General features: G+C 40.5%; 1 long non-coding RNA gene across 2 annotated transcripts; it reads right to left on the reverse strand.

Moving 5' to 3' along the window:
- Positions 1–5,551: 5,551 nt before the first annotated feature.
- LOC114802442 (uncharacterized) lies at positions 5,552–10,454 on the reverse strand. 2 transcript variants are annotated; one of them, XR_003751726.1, is made up of 4 exons: positions 7,612–10,454; positions 7,367–7,517; positions 6,603–6,695; positions 5,552–6,064 (listed from the first exon to the last, which is right to left on the reverse strand). It is a non-coding gene; the product is annotated as an uncharacterized LOC114802442 (long non-coding RNA). The 2 variants fall into 2 exon arrangements; XR_003751725.1 differs by having other exon boundaries at positions 7,367–10,454.
- Positions 10,455–16,081: the final 5,627 nt, after the last annotated feature.

Below are 16,081 nucleotides of genomic sequence, written 5' to 3' on the forward strand. Positions count from 1 at the left end.
CATCTTGTCAGATGTCCAGTGCCTTTTTGCAGAACTCAAAGAAGAAATCCAGACAATTCTGCCCACTTTCCTACTACTGAAAGCAGAGGAAACGGCTGTGGTCAAGTCATTGGAACAGCGGAGGGAGTTCTGCATGAAGCCAGTGCATGCAGCAGCATACATGCTGGACCCCAAATATGACAAGGGCATACTTTCTGGGGAAGAGATCAATGGTGCCTATGCAGTCATTACTGCCATGTCTGATCACCTGGGTCTCGATAAAGGCAACGTTCTAGGCAGTTTGGCAAAGTATCGAACAAAGCAAGGCCTTTGGAAAGGGGATGGAATATGGCAGTCATGCCAGCACATATCTGCAGCCACCTGGTGGAAGGGACTATGTGAATCTGAGGCCCTTGCACCTGTAGCCTCCATCCTCCTCCAAATCCCACCACCATCATCAACTGGTCACTGTTTGGGAACACCCACACAAAGGTTCGCAACAGGCTCACAAATGTGAGAGTGGAAAAGCTGGTCGGCATTCGGGCAAACCTACGGCTCTTTGAGCCTGACACAGAGCCATCCTCAACAAGGCTGGAAAGTGACACTGAAGAGGAAGACTCAGAGTTGGATGCTGAGGAAGTGGACATGTTGTTGGATGATGATGAGGTCCAGGAAGAGTCTATTGACTGAGCAAAAATGAGAAAAGAGGATTGCTTGAAGGAAGATTTGCATGTTTAATGGGACGTTTTGGAGGATAAGTGGCATTTTTCATTTAACCTTTTGAATGGGACTTTGTGGAGATTTTTGAACAGGGGGCATTTTTGAATGAGCGGGGTTAGGGGATGGTAATATTGAACTCAACATTTCTGTTTTTATTCATCCATGAAACAAGTTATTGAAACGTGTTCTATTCTACTGTACTTACAAATAAATCTGTTGAAATATCTGTTGAAAACATTTTGCATGGAGGTTTTCTTATGATTTCTGTTTATATTTATGCTTGGAAATAATCTATTCCCAGTTAGTTCTCCTTAATTCCCATTAATTTCCAAAATTCCCAAGCTTAACTTACCATGGAAATTTACCGGAAACTTTTCGGAAATTTACTGGAAATTTTCCGCCCCTTTGCAACCCTAGTTGTCCTGCACCGGCGGCGTCAGGCCCGGGCCAAAGCACGGCTCGTCCGTGGGGGACCAGCATCCTGTCCGCCGTCCGCAGGCACCGTCACTCCGGTCAGTCTCCGGTATGCCCCGCTGGAAAGTTCGCCGCCTCCCTCGTCTCGGTTAACGCCGGGAGCACCTGAACTGCGCGACCGGTCTCCTCGACCCCACGGTAGCTTTCGTAGGCCATCGAGGTCCGGTCGCACGGATTCGTTGGTACTCCCCTGCCTCCGGAATCGAAAGGGGGAACATGGACCGCGTGACAGATCCTCTCGACCCCACGGTAGCTTTCGTAGGCCGCCAAGAGTCTGTCACGCTTGGGGAACTGATTAAAAACCTTTAATACAGACTTCACAAGACAAGGGAACATTAACACGCACAATGACCCGACGGCGAACAGACACGAACCGGATAGCTTTATACAATTATATAAATAGACAGCAGGTGAACACGATCAGGGAACATTACACGAGACGAACATGAAACTCCGATCCGGAGTCAACCCCTGCCGGTCCGGATCATGACAATACCCCTTCCAGGGTATCTTGAGCCTGCAAGTGGTGTCAGTGCAAAGTTTGTGATTGTCCAATAAGAGAAAAAGGCCTACAGTTGTAGAGGTGGAGAAGTCCAAAGTATAGTCCAGTGTCCAGTCATTATTTTGCTTTTACCTGCAAAAGACTTAATCATCGTCGCCCATCTTCTCCAATTAAGATTGTTCTTTTTTCTTCTTCCTGCGTATTTTCTCCTCCTTGTTTCTGTTATCCTTCGTTGTTATGTCTAGTCTCGCAAACGTCAACATCCATGGTTGTTGCGGCGCTGCCGGTTCACAGCTTTAAGCGGCGGCCATTCACACGCCTCATTGCGCTCCACTGCACCGGGGTTTTTCATTACTACGCGCACTCGATCTCCTACTCTGTCTTATCGGCATGACAGTGACAGTGTGTTTGTTCATGCTGGTCTCAAAAGCCTTAGTTCTTCCTTGTTGTATATTTTCTTTTATGATGCACTAAATGTTCTCAGTTCGTGTAGTCAGTTCAGCACCCAGACCTTTCTACTATAAAGCAATATAGTATGTGGTTTAGCACTGTTTCGCATAAGTATGGCCTTTCCTGAGAAATGTCAGCAGAGCTTTTAAATCTGGTCTGAATTGGACTAGTTTTTCCAGTATATCCAACATGCACAACTGCAAAAATGGGGACATTGGAGGCTAATATTTCAAACATGTTATTGTGTTTCTCAAAACACTGTGTGCAGTGTATATCATAGCATCATACAGACATGTCTTTCCCAGGTAAGTGGCACATACATACACATTAGTTCAAACAAAATAATGCATCAGACCAGGTGTCCGAATAGTCTGCAGCTAAATTAATTTATTATTAAATCTTGTTATCATTTAATAATCAATACACCATAATGAATATTATATCTGACTCCTACTCTGGATCATTGTGAGGAGCTGCTGAAAGAGCACACAGAGTGCAGAGTTGATCAAGCAAGACTTGAGCAGTTGCAGCTGCTGTTCCACAAGGGGGGGATGTTCTCTGTTATTTTGTAGAAAAGCTAAAAAATTCTGCATCACCTGCATCACTTAGTTATAATTTTTCTGATGACTTCCCAAACACAGACTTACTGGTACATACCTGGGGAGGATACAAAAATGGTGCTGGAAATCACAGGCATTCAGGAAAAGAGCAATCGGTAGAAGGAACTACTACTAATGTACTAATCCACATTTCAGCCATAATATTATGCCCAAGGAGCAGTGTGTGAGGACGATCAGTGATGCTGGTTATGGGTCTGCTTCCTTAGCTGTTACTCCATCACTGCCCCACCACTGTACCAGCAGGTCCCCATTATGGCTCCAAAACTTCCCTGACCGATCAGCCACTCTGTTGCTTCTGTTCTGTGTCTTTTGCCAGTAGCAAAGCCTTTAAATCTGGTCTGAATTGGACTAGTTTTTTCCAGTATATACAACATGCACAACTGGATTAGGATCATTTCAAAGTTGTTGTTATTGTGTTTCTCAAAACACTGTGCAGTGTACATCAAAGCATCACACAGACATCTTCCAATAGTTCATTCTGGTGCTATATGTCTTTTCTAGGTAAGTGACACATGCATACACATGAGGTCAAACAAAATGATGCATCAGGAGGAGCCCCCAACCCGTACCGCACCCCCACTCAAGTCATAAGGGTCTGGGCACACTGGGCACTTTCCATAGGGGGCTGGACACATTGCTGGAGAGGGTGGTGGGTGTGTGGTGTGGAGGGTGGTGGACATTCTCTGCAGCAGGCGGGGGCGCTGGTGCTGCGCTTCTGTTCTGCTGGGGAACGTCCAGGCAAAGGGTAGGCATGTCCGCAACTGGAGCTGGAGAGGCGGATTCCACGTGAGGCAGTCCCGGCAGCACAGTCCACGGGGAGCCTTGCCAACAGAGCACAGAGTTCCTGGCCCAACATGGCAAAGATCAGAGTGGTCGCATCCTCTGGCAAATTTATTTAACATTATTTAACATAATGAGGAAATTCCTTAAGATGATAAAATATTGTCAACCAAAAGAAAAAACAGTATTACAACTGCAGCAATATTAATAGAACACAAGTCTAAAGAAAACAGTACAGAAAACAAACAGTGCATCAAACTGTTTGGTAGTAGTTCCAATAAAACAAGTGCAGTAACTTTTGTATCCCTGATGAGAATAAGACATAGTTAAACTTTTGTTTTTATCCAACATAAACATTTACAATAGGAAACAGAACATATGCATTTACAGACCAATGGGATGTTTATTTATTATGACATAATAAGTATGTAATGACATATTAAGTATAAAATACTTAAGTGCTAAAGAGAACAGTCATAACTGCACCTTTGTTTTTTAATAATAACCAGCTGACCGACCTTAAGGTTTAGCTATCTCTGCACGTAACATCTAAACATTACATTTTCAAAACAAAACACAGTGTAGGACAACAACTTGGTCTTGAACAGGGATATTGTATGTGGTAGCACTTAACAGATTTGAAATGTGTGTTTGCATGGTCAACAAAAATAACAGCACGAACTGGACATTGTGTGTGCAGTATGTGTGCAAGTGCTTTGTTTATATTGAAAGTTGGTTTTTCAATGTTTGTGACAATGTGGCAGGTTTTGCTTCTGTCCACTTTCTGCCGTGACAAGTGCAATTTCCCAGTTGTGGGACTAATAAAGGTTTATCTTATCTTATCTTATTGTGGAAGAATGTCTGCCCTGTTCAACATCTTCTGTAAGAGATGTTAAGACGTAACAGATGTTCAACATTTTCTGTAACTACTTCAAAGTTTTTGTTCACATATGCTGCTCTCCCTTTAGTAGTTGATAAAAAGCCATCCTTGCCATAAAAACTTGTTATGACATTGTCCTCTGAGACAGCCCTGACTAAATGTCTCACGATTAAATCATCTACATCTGTGTGTTGTTTAAGAATGTTCTTGATTGAATTATGCAACAACAGTTGGGAATGTTTACATATCTGTAAGAGCTGTTTTATGACTTCTTGTACAAAACTTTCTGAAATATGAAGGATGGTTTGCATCTGTATAAAAAGAGCTGCTAGGTTATGCTCAAACTGTTTTAACTCATCAAGCTCTTCACTGCTTAAATCTGCACAATCCTCTAAATCTGTTATTTACCATTTCATTTGTTTCATTAACAGGAACTATTTCTGGTTTAAACATCCTCCAATTGTCCTAAATATAAACCCACAGCTGTCCTTAAAATAGTACATCTTATTTACTGTTATAAGGTAAGTTTTATTCAATATTTCAATAAATGTATTAAATATATTTAATTAAATATTTCTAAATATATTCATTTTGTCTGCATTTAAATAAGCCCACACACGACATAGACAATTAACATTTATTTTGTTCCAACATTAAACAATGACTCAGTCACACAAATGTATGGTTTTTAAAGTTACATAAAGCAAAACCTCAGTTTTTTCTCATGACAAGTGTTTTCCTAGGAATGGGAGTCCTGAAAACAACTACATTTCTCAAGATCAAAAAGTGTTTGAACCCCAAGAGGAATAAAAAAACATGGGATGAGTTTTAAACAATCATGGATGTAATGCATGGATATAAGATTTTTTACCATTTCAATAAAAGTAACAATCCTCTCGAATAGTGCAGTTTGGACAGCACTCTGGACTTGTGCATTACAACATTAAATGCATAAAATATAAAACAATGCATAAAATGCATAAAAACATTTTTAGAAACAGTTAAAGATGTGCTTTTACAAATTCAGTTATACTTAAAATAGTCTAAAACAAAGCAGTTTCAACAATTAAACATGGCACTCTAGACTAGTGCTACAAACATGTCAAAGAAAAAAAAAAAAAAAAAAGACCAGATGCCTTAGTTGGCACAAAGCTGAGAACAGTTCTAATAGGCAAGTGTCTTCCCACCACTGTTCACAATGGTGAAACTAAATTCAAAAGCAAAACTTCTAATTAACTACACAAGTGACCAGAAAAACATTTTGTCTGTCAAAATGGTCCAATACAACCTGGAAGATTTAAAAGTTAGTTGGGGAGTATACTGGCATCCAAAAATGTGCAGTACTTGCAATGGCAAAAGCTTTTAAGAAAGCAACTTCGACTTTAAAGCTTGTACTTTTGGAGGCAGCTTAATTTCATCCAATTCTAGAAAAAGTTTCTGAAACACCTCGAAAGTGTAACACAATGCTCTGGGGTATGCGAGGTTGAGGGCATAAATGAGTCCCATAAGCAGTGCACAAGCTTTAGCAGCATTGTGGCATCCCGGCAAGATCTCATTTCCTTCAAGAATAATGGATACGTCCACTGGATCCTTTCCATCAGCTCCATGGACAACCGGAATCTTGAGGGTGTGTAGCGTTGTGTCACTGTGGTTGTCCTCCTGCACAATTTAGACAAAATAAATGACTTGGATTTAACTGAAAAATGTAAACTGAAGTAATACAGTATAGATTACGCTTAACTGAGTCAAGCCTATTTTACAGCGAGCCAGGTTAAGTTAAACATTAGTTGAACATGACATAAGAGCCACTACAGCCAAATAATGTACCCTTATCCATAAATATACTACTTAACTGTGGTACATTGAGGCCAGTTGGAGCTAAACTCTGCATGACAGTGGCCCTCCAGAACAGAATTTGGACACCCCTGCTTTAAGGTTAACCTTTACATCAGGGGTGGGGAACCCTGGTCCTGGAGGGTCAGTGTCTTGCAGAGGTTAGCCCCAACCAGCTCCAACAAACATGCTTTGAATTTTCTAGTAGACTTTGATTACCTGGATCAGGTGTATTTGATTATGGTTGGATTTTAACCTCAGCGGGACACAGACCCTCCAGGAGCATAGGTTCCCCACCCCTGGTGTATGTTATGGTAATACAATTTTAACATTTTAACATGACATTGAACAAAAAACACTTTACCTGGCAATCTTCAAACAGTTCCTCTTCCTTCTCGCCAAGGTACAGTATGAGGCTCCGGATAAGGGCTTCACGCCTCATCTCAATGTTTTGGTTCTGTAAACATTATTATTTTCAATACATAACCAATATCCATAGAAAACAAACTACCAAGAAATAATATGATGGCATACGAGCAGTGATTTGTGTGAAGACCACAAGAGAAAAGTATGGAAAGATGGAGTCTGTCTGGTGGTTGCTTTTGTAGCGTGTTAAGCTGTTTGTTACCATTCTTTGCTGTTTAAACTGCTAAATATATTTACACTACACTATATTACACAGTATGTAGCAATTAAATGTCTGGGTATTCAGATCACTAGGTTTAAATCTACGACTTTAGTTTTCAAACAGATAGAAGTAACATTTATGCTGCAATAATTTAACAGACTGTAATGGAAAACACAAAATGAAATATCCCATGTACTTTGCTACATCTAAAGGTGATTGGTGCCAACATTTATAGTTGCCTTTAACTGTTTTGGTTTCTTATCTTTAGGTTTACCCCAAGGTTTCTGATAGGCTGATCAAGTCTGGATAAGACCCAACAATTGACCTCTACAATAACAGTCCTTATCTGTGCTGTGTAAAGTACTATATAAATAAAAGTGATTAAAACTGACTATTGAGTGAGGATTGATACTAAATGTGCATATGTGTGTAGTGTGTGAGAGACAGACCACATTCCTGAAAAAAGTGAACAAGCTAAATTTAACATAAACACAACTGACTCAGTATGTCCATGTACGGCCTCAGCTTGGTGCCCACGACACCTCCCTTGAGCTTCATTAGGGTAATCATTTTTGGTGTGTAGGTGTCAAGCCTGTTCATGAAGCTCTGTTCCAGGGAAATTGTAGTTAATCTCCTAAATTCTTCTTTTATCTGAAATGACAAGAGATCAATATTTAAATAATACTTTTAAATTATTGTTTCTGGCCAAACAAGAGGGCTTAATAAAGGGAATAAATTTACATACCTCAGCTTCACAAAATAAGGCTGGCCATCTCTCCTTGAAGTCTTCAGCAGCTGGACTACCACTGACAACCGCAAGCCTTCGATAGGAGAATGTTTTTGCCATTTTTTCTTTTATCACTTTATGGTTGTTCTTTTTTTTCATGTATTTTCTGTAATGTTTTGAAAGTCGTGGTAAGCGTAAGCTGATCGCACTTTGGTCTGAATCAGCTGGTGAGTTTGTAACAGCGAACCAAAATGCGTCACTTTAAATCACGCGAGAACTGTCTCTCTGCTTATTGGTCAGACGTGTCTGCCGCGGGAACAACAAAAGTAAATACAGGAAGTAGATCCTGTGTCGTTGACTGCTGTATATTTCTGTGACTGAGGAGAAAATTACATGACGAATATTAAAGCGGGTCCGTCATCCTCCCAGTGATTGTTTATCACGTTAAATCACTTGTAATCACTTAAATCCGACCAGACGTGTGTGACACACTGCACCTTCTCGACGAATCATGTTTTACGTGTTCTAACGAAATAAATTAAAGTCTACAAATGATTTAATGCCGTCAGATAATGAGATTCATAGCGTTTGGTCCTGTTTTGGTTCGGTTCGCGTTCTCACCAGGCGGACCGCACCAGAGTTCGGCATTTGATACGGAGTCAAGTGAACCGAGACCACCTCTTTCTGGAGGTCTCGGTCCACTTGATTTAGTGCGTACCCGAGTGCGATTGATGCTTTCACACCAACGAAAACGAACCGAACTAAGGGCTTTTGGTCCGAATGGGTGAAAGCGCCCTTAAACAAATTCACTAGCACAAATTTCTTTGGTTTTAAACTGACTTCTGTATGAGTTTGCTTCATAGACTGCAGTGGAAAACGCAGGCCTAGGTTAATGTAACCTAGAGGTAACATTACTACAGTTATACAACAAAAGTCAATCGAACTTTTAAAATGGTCATGGACCTATGCATTGTCATAAATAACAAAAAAGGGCAATAATTTACCTTACACACTAACTTTGCATCCACGTGTGAAAATCCCAACCGTCTATGTCTATTCAAAAAACGCGGGCATGTGATTTAGCCAGGTGAGATCGCGGATTTTCTTCTTTCCGGTTAGTCACGCGGAGGTGAAGGTGCTAAGATTTTAGATTAAAATTACTCAGTATTTTTAGCTTTATGTGCAATGACTTTAAAACAGTTAAATCATATGAGAAAATATATAATACAATTTACTATTCCTAGTCAGTTCATTTTATACATTAATTAATTGTGTATTGCTTTAAAATTTTATTTAGAAATTTTAATTTGCAATGAATTGTAATATTGCAATGTAAAAATTATGACAGTAAATCAAGTTAATTTTACTATACCTCAAAATTATTTTTTTCAGTGCATAAGACCATAAGTGCATTAATGAAGTTAATTGTGCACACACATTCTAGGTGCAAGCAAGGAAACAGTACAGTTCTACTGTAGCTCTCATGTAATGCTTTATGAGGTTACGCCTTGTATCAGACATCAACTCACAGTACTTACATCGTCCCCATCTTCTCCAATCTTCCTGCGTATTTTCTCCTGCTTGTTTCTGTTATCCTTCGTTGTTATGTCTAGTTTCGCGAACGTCAACATCCATGGATGTTGCGGCGCTGCCGGTTCACAGCTTTAAGCGGCGGCCATTCACACGCCTCATTGCGCTCCACTGCACCGGGGTTTTTCATTTCTACGCGCACTCAATCTCCTACTCTGTCTTATCGGCATGACAGTGACAGTGTGTTTGTTCATGCTGGTCTCAAAAGCCTTAGTTCTTCCTTGTTGTATATTTTCTTTTATGATGCACTAAATGTTCTCAGTTGGTGTTGTCAGTTCAGCACCCAGACTTTTCTACTATAAAGCAATATAGTATGTGGTTTAGCACTGTTTCGCATAAGTATGTTGTAATAACTGTACATTCTATAAGTGTTCACTTTATACAACAGGATAATTCTCATTTGCAGTTAAGTCTTGTTACATTTATGCTTGTAAGAACTCACACTCACAAACTAAACATCTCTGCCTCATAACTTTGGCACTCAGTTCCATGAGCGTACTCAGTATTATTGTAATATTAACACATGTGCGTCCTTAACCATGGTCGCAGCCGTAACTGATCTTATGCTGTACATTCACATTAACCTTTTAACACACATAGTTGTTTTCTACTCACACTGAAATAACCCGTCAATGCCCCAAAACCATAAGAAATAAATAAAACAGTCCGCCGGCATTTTCACAGGACTGGTATTATGGCATATTTTTTAACCACATTGTATGTTTGTGGGCCCTTTGCAGCATGCACAAAGCACCCTCACACAGTTTCAGTCTAAACTTTATATGCCCTTTCAATGAGATCATGCACTCACATGCACACCTGCAGAAAACTCCCTTGGGGTCGAAGGCCAATCAAAGGTTTGGGAGGTATGGAAAGAACTGAGTTAAGACTAGCAAGGCCCAGCCAAGGGCAAATATATCATGATGATGTTCAGAATGCCCAGAAGAAGGCCTGACTGTATACAATGCTTAATTGAAGACTGTTTATGACTTTTGCTAACTCAAAAGATACTGGCCAGGCCTCAGAAACCAGGAACTGAATTATGATGACAGAGGTGCGATTACATTCACTGAACTCACACACTTAAAACTTTTACTATGGGTTTAACTATGTGAAGGAGTACAGATAAATTAGATATTTGTTGGAGACATATATGACACTGTAAACACTATACATACAGTACAGGTCAAAAATTTGGACACACCTTCTCAGTCAATGTGTTTACTTTATTTTCACGACCATTTGCAATGGTAGATTCTCACTGAAGGCATCAAAACTATGAATGAACACATGTGGAGTTATGTACTTAACAATAAAAGGTGAAATAACTGAAAACATGTTTTATATCCTAGTTTCTTCAAAATAGCCAACCTTTGCTCTGATTACTGCTTTGCACACTCTTGGCATTCTCTCAATGCGGTCCAACTCACCCCAAACCATCTCGATTGGGTTCGGGTCCAGTGACTGTGGAGGCCAGGTCTCCACTTTTTGTTAAGTACATTCATAGTTTTTATGCCTTTTTAGCGGGTCCCGGCTAGATCCCCGCTGGCAGATATATATGTGTGTTTATAATCCTCTCCTGGAAATATATTAAATATTACAGAGAAATCAGTGACACAGGAACACCGTTGCTCATTCTCCATTAACTTGGATAATCTTTATTATCAACTTCAATTTAACTTTGTTTCTGCAATCATGAATTGTTTCCTGTTATCCTGTCTGCTTTTACATTTGAGCACATGTTATAGCCCCATTGGATGATATAAAGCAATATATTCTTGCAATGTCTGTTTTCACATAAATGTATGCTCACCTATCTTACAAACATTAACTTATCACAATTTGTATGAAACCAAAACTAAACATTTTCCATTTAAGTCACGTTTTGATCTATCATCAATCATATCTGCACATTTCTCTTTAACAGCTGTCATCTTTGTCCTCTTATCAAAGAGTATTGTTGTAATAACTGTACATTCTATAAGTGTTCACTTTATACAACAGGATAATTCTCATTTGCAGTTAAGTCTATATATTAAATATTAAAGAGAAATCAGTGACGCAGGAACACCGTTGCTCATTCTCCATTAGCTTGGATAATGAGCTCAGCTTGCTCTGCGCCTCGCTGAGTGTCCCTGTGGTGCGCTGCTCGCGATTACTGCCACCCTGTGTCTATTTTGGGAAATACATGTTGTGTGGTTTTCCGTACTCTCTCATTGACATCCAATGAAGATCAGAATAAAATAAAATACAGTTGCAATAGAAGGAAAGGAAACTAAAATAAAATCTCAACAAAACTTATTTTGTGAGTGTCACACCTTCAGTGAGAATCTACCAATTTATGGTCATGAAAATGGTCATGAAAATGCTGCTCACAAAGGGTGATGGGATAAAAGCAGTAGTGCCTCTGGTGCCAGTGCCCACTTCTCAATTTTAATTGCACTTAGACATTGAGGGTTCTTGGGACGGGCTGAGCTGGGGCAGGGAACTGTTTTAAAAGCATTTTTAGAATAACACACTCCATTCCCCCATTACCTGGTCTGCTTCAGTGTGTCCGGTGTGTTCTCTTTCCTCCTCCGAGGTTCTCCTCTGCCCTTATCTAGATCGGGGCCACAATTGTTCATGCTGTGGCCCTCTTAGCAATCCCATGCCCAGTAAGGGTCTCTGGATGGCTAATGGCTGGGCCTCCTACATGTTGGCTTCTTGTCCTGGGGTAGGCAGGGCTGTGGCTCAACATAAACAATAAGCAAATGAGAATCATGAGGTCAAAGGAATGCCTGAAGAGCTAAGAGACAAGGCACAGATCTGGCCAAGGTTACAAAAAAATTCTGCTGCACTTAAGGTTCCTAAGATCACAGTGGACTCTATAATCCTTAAGTAACCCTCCCACTAAACTGACTTATTATGACTAGATTTCCCAGGACCTGATACCAGAGTCACCTAAATAACCTACAAGGGAGGAGTCTAATGGGAAGTTACAAAACAACATTTAATTTTGTCTAGGGTTATAATCTGGCACAAGGTGTCTGAGGCTCAGGCTATGACTGTATGTAATTTACCTCCCTTGCATTGATTTATAATCTAATTCAACCTTTGTGTAACAGTATTTCCCATGTCACACACCCAAATAAAATAATTCAGAAGTGAAAATCGGAGCACAATTCAAATAAAAGAAAAACACATTAAAAATCACAGGTACAATGGTAAATGTATGCAACCAACTGAATATTCTTACCATTATCCCCAGGGGAAAACAAATCATGCAGCTTGTCAGTTAGAGCCCACTTCAGCTGCAAAAACTCAAGCTTATGTGTCGGGTAATTTCTTTAGGATTGTGAAAGGCTTCTACTGACAAAAGCGAGTGGACAAAAGCCATTCTCCTGGTCCTGATATAGTACCTCACCCAAACCTTCTCTGCTGGGGGTAGTTGTGGGTTGGCAAAAGCCAAAACAGATGCTTTGGTGAGACATTGTTTTAACAACTCAAAAGCTGATTGTGTGTTCTGTGTTTTTTGGCCATCCAAATTCATTCTTAGAGAAAACTTCCTACTCTTCAGTTATTTGAGAAGTTAAATGAATCAACAGCAGTGTTGGGGAGTAACGTAATACATGTACCAGCGTTACGTATTTAGAATACAAAATATGAGTAACTGTATTTCATTGCAGTTACCGTTTAAATGTGTGATAGCCAGAATACATTTACTTTTTAAAAAATGGATTACACGGCGGTCTTTTCCTGTTTCATAGGCTATCCCCTCTCTATCTCCTCTCTAATTTTGGTAATTCCACGCTGCGTGGACCATGCATAACACAGGTGTGATACCTAGAGGATCTGCGCGTGCGCAGTCCCTCAAGTTTGCGCTGTGTTTCAGCGCCCATAAATCCATGCTACCCCTGAAATTTTAAATAAATATGATTGAATTCACTATTACACCATGATCTTTATACTCTTACAGTGTACATGGACTGAGTGTGTGTAAGGTGACACGCCATCACCCGGTTTAACCTCGCCGCTCGGAGAGTTTGAGGAGACGGCTGTAATTTGCGCGCGCGCCCGCCAGATCGCGCCGGCCGCTTTCCACCGCGAGGAAGGTGCGGTCCTAATCAAAAAGACGGTCATTTTTCTTATGCAAGGCAACTTTTTATTTTAACTAAGTGATGGAATATGTTGGTGACCATAACAGTAAATACTTTTCAATGGCATATTTTATGTTTCTCTTCCACTTCCACAGCTTTATAAATAAAGAAATGGTTAGGGAAAAACAGGGCTTTTTTATTATCTGTGATTGCTTCATTCGTGTAGTTGTAAAAAGCATGACAATATATTAAGTAATACAAAGTATTCAGAATACGAATACGCAACTTAATGGAATACGTTACAAACTTTGGGGCATGTATTCTGTAATCTGTAATGGAATACATTTTAAAAGTAACCTTCCCAACACTGATCAACAGTCAGCTCACCAAAGCGGCAATTATTTATAATAATTGTAATAATAATAAACAACTGTCTCTGCTACTACTACGTCCCTATTAAACTCAAGCTTCAGACAGAGATAGCCATCAAAATCTTTAACACTGAGCCCCCATATCTCCAAACAATAAATTGGAGTCAATGGCATGTGCTTCAGATATGAAGAACTTGAGATCCACTATATGTCTTCAATTCTCACTGAGACCATAGAAGTAGGACCAATTAGACCTACCATAACTGCTTTCACACTTGAAGCATTTTGTGTTTCACACTAGGCAGAATATGTTATCCCTGTGGCACCAGCCAGTCCCTCCACTGGGCACCTGTTAAGTTTCCTGACGGATGTTTCTGAGATTCTCTGGGTTTTGACATTCCCGCTGCTTTTGTAGCAGCTGGGATGTACCAGAAGACACCTTCTCGATAAAGTTTTTCTACATTCTTTCTACAGTCTTGCCTGTGTTCCAAGGTGGAGTTTGAGAATCTAGTGAGGGTTAAGAAACAAAAAGAGAAAGAGGGAGAGTCATCTCTGTCTTTAGCCCTTGCATGCCTTTGGTAAGATTCTCCAAGAAAATATATTTTTTTCCGGTGTTGCTGGTGCTGAACTGGGTTCAAGCCTTGATGCTGTGCCTGAAACAGATTTACATTAAACAGGTGCAACCATAGTTGATGCAGCAATGCATGTAGCACCAGGTCTCTCCATTATCATGTCCTCTTCTTCTCTCATATCACAGCGGAATTCAGTGAAAGTGGGTGCGGGTTTGAGTTTATACGTCATTCACGCATGGGGGCAACAAGGTCATGAACCAATGATCCTCTGATAACTTGCTCAATTCGAGTTCAGCCACCTTTCATAAACACCAATTGAAGCAGTTTGTCAGTTCTAAGGAGGCAGCGAGCTTCTCACCTTCCAGCTGATATATGTTCTAGAACATTAGCATGAGATCGGTGGAGTTCTCCAAAAGCTGTTTCAAGAGCAGCCAATCATTAGCAGTGGCATGACTCTCAAGATTCTAACAATATTTGCAGCTGGCCCTTTAAGACTCTAAGCTATTCTCTGTTTCTTTAATGAATTTTATACACTTCCACTCATCCAGCATATGAGCTGTTTGATTGGCCCATGCTTCATATTACTCATCTCCATGTGGAGTGGGTTTTGCCCCAGAGAATATGCAACGTTAGCAGTGTGACTGATTTTCAGGTGGTGTGGCATGACACTTTTCAACCAGAGATGATATTGCATTAAATAACACATAATTGAAAATCAGAGCACAGTTCAAATAAAAGAAAAACACATTAAAAATCATAGGTACAATGGTAACTTATCCAGAGCGACTTACAATCAGTAGTAACAGGGACAGTCCCCCTGGAGCAACTTAGGGTTAAGTGCTCAGAGTTAAGTGTCTTTCTCAATTGTAGTACGTGGGATTTGAACCTGGGTCTTCTGGCTCATAGGCGAGTGCATTACCCACTAGGATATTACCACCCTCACAAATCCCTCCAATACTGGACTCATGAAGTGCTGCTCTTCTGCCATCAGCAAAAGAATCCTTCTGTCACTGCAGTACTTGCTGTGCCCTTACGTGTCAGAAGTACAGCTCCTCACTTGTACCAGGCCCCAGCAACCCCGAGCAGCTCAGCTCCGTGCCATCCAACCGGGCATCTGCCACACGATCTCCTGCGCAGTTCCTGCTACTCCACCAAAAAGCCAGCAAACTTTTCCCGGACAGGCCATTTCACACCATATTATACACTTCCATGCAGGAATAAATATTTTAAACTATAACATAAAGAAAACATATGTACATGTGTACCAGATGTTTCTTCTGACGCGAAAATGCATTAATCAGTTCGCAAATTAATTGCGGCAGAAAAAAAATACCTCATTGTCTCTCCTCTCTCCCTCGCCCCACAATCATTTTCGTCTCTCTTCTGTTACATGCTCTCTATCCCACTCTCGGATAGGACAGCGCACACCAATTCCTGCATACCAGTACAAAGGGTTAAGAGCAGGGTGTAATAACACACAATTAAACAAAAATAATACATGCATGCTGTGGGACGACTGGTTGCAATTAAGGGATATGCTGGATGAAAACCTTCTCCAGAGTGCTCAGGACCTCAGAATGGGCTGAAGGTTTTCTTTCCAACAAGACAATAACCCTAAGCACACAGCTAAAAGAATGAAGGAATGGCTTCACAACAACAATGTGATGGTTCTTGACTTGCCCAGTCAGGGCCTTGACAATTGAACATCTCTGAGAGATGCTCTGTCCACCAATTTTTACTATCCAGCCTGCCAGAACTGGAGAGGATCTGCAAGGAGGATTGGCAGAGGATCAAATGTGTGAAAATCAAAGTGTGAAAAACATCCCAAAAAGAGTCATGGCTGTATTAGATTAAAAGGCTGTAAAAAAACAAAGGGTGC

The sequence above is a fragment of the Denticeps clupeoides genome, chromosome 13 (assembly GCF_900700375.1).
Source record: "Denticeps clupeoides chromosome 13, fDenClu1.1, whole genome shotgun sequence".
Lineage (NCBI taxonomy): Eukaryota > Metazoa > Chordata > Actinopteri > Clupeiformes > Denticipitidae > Denticeps > Denticeps clupeoides.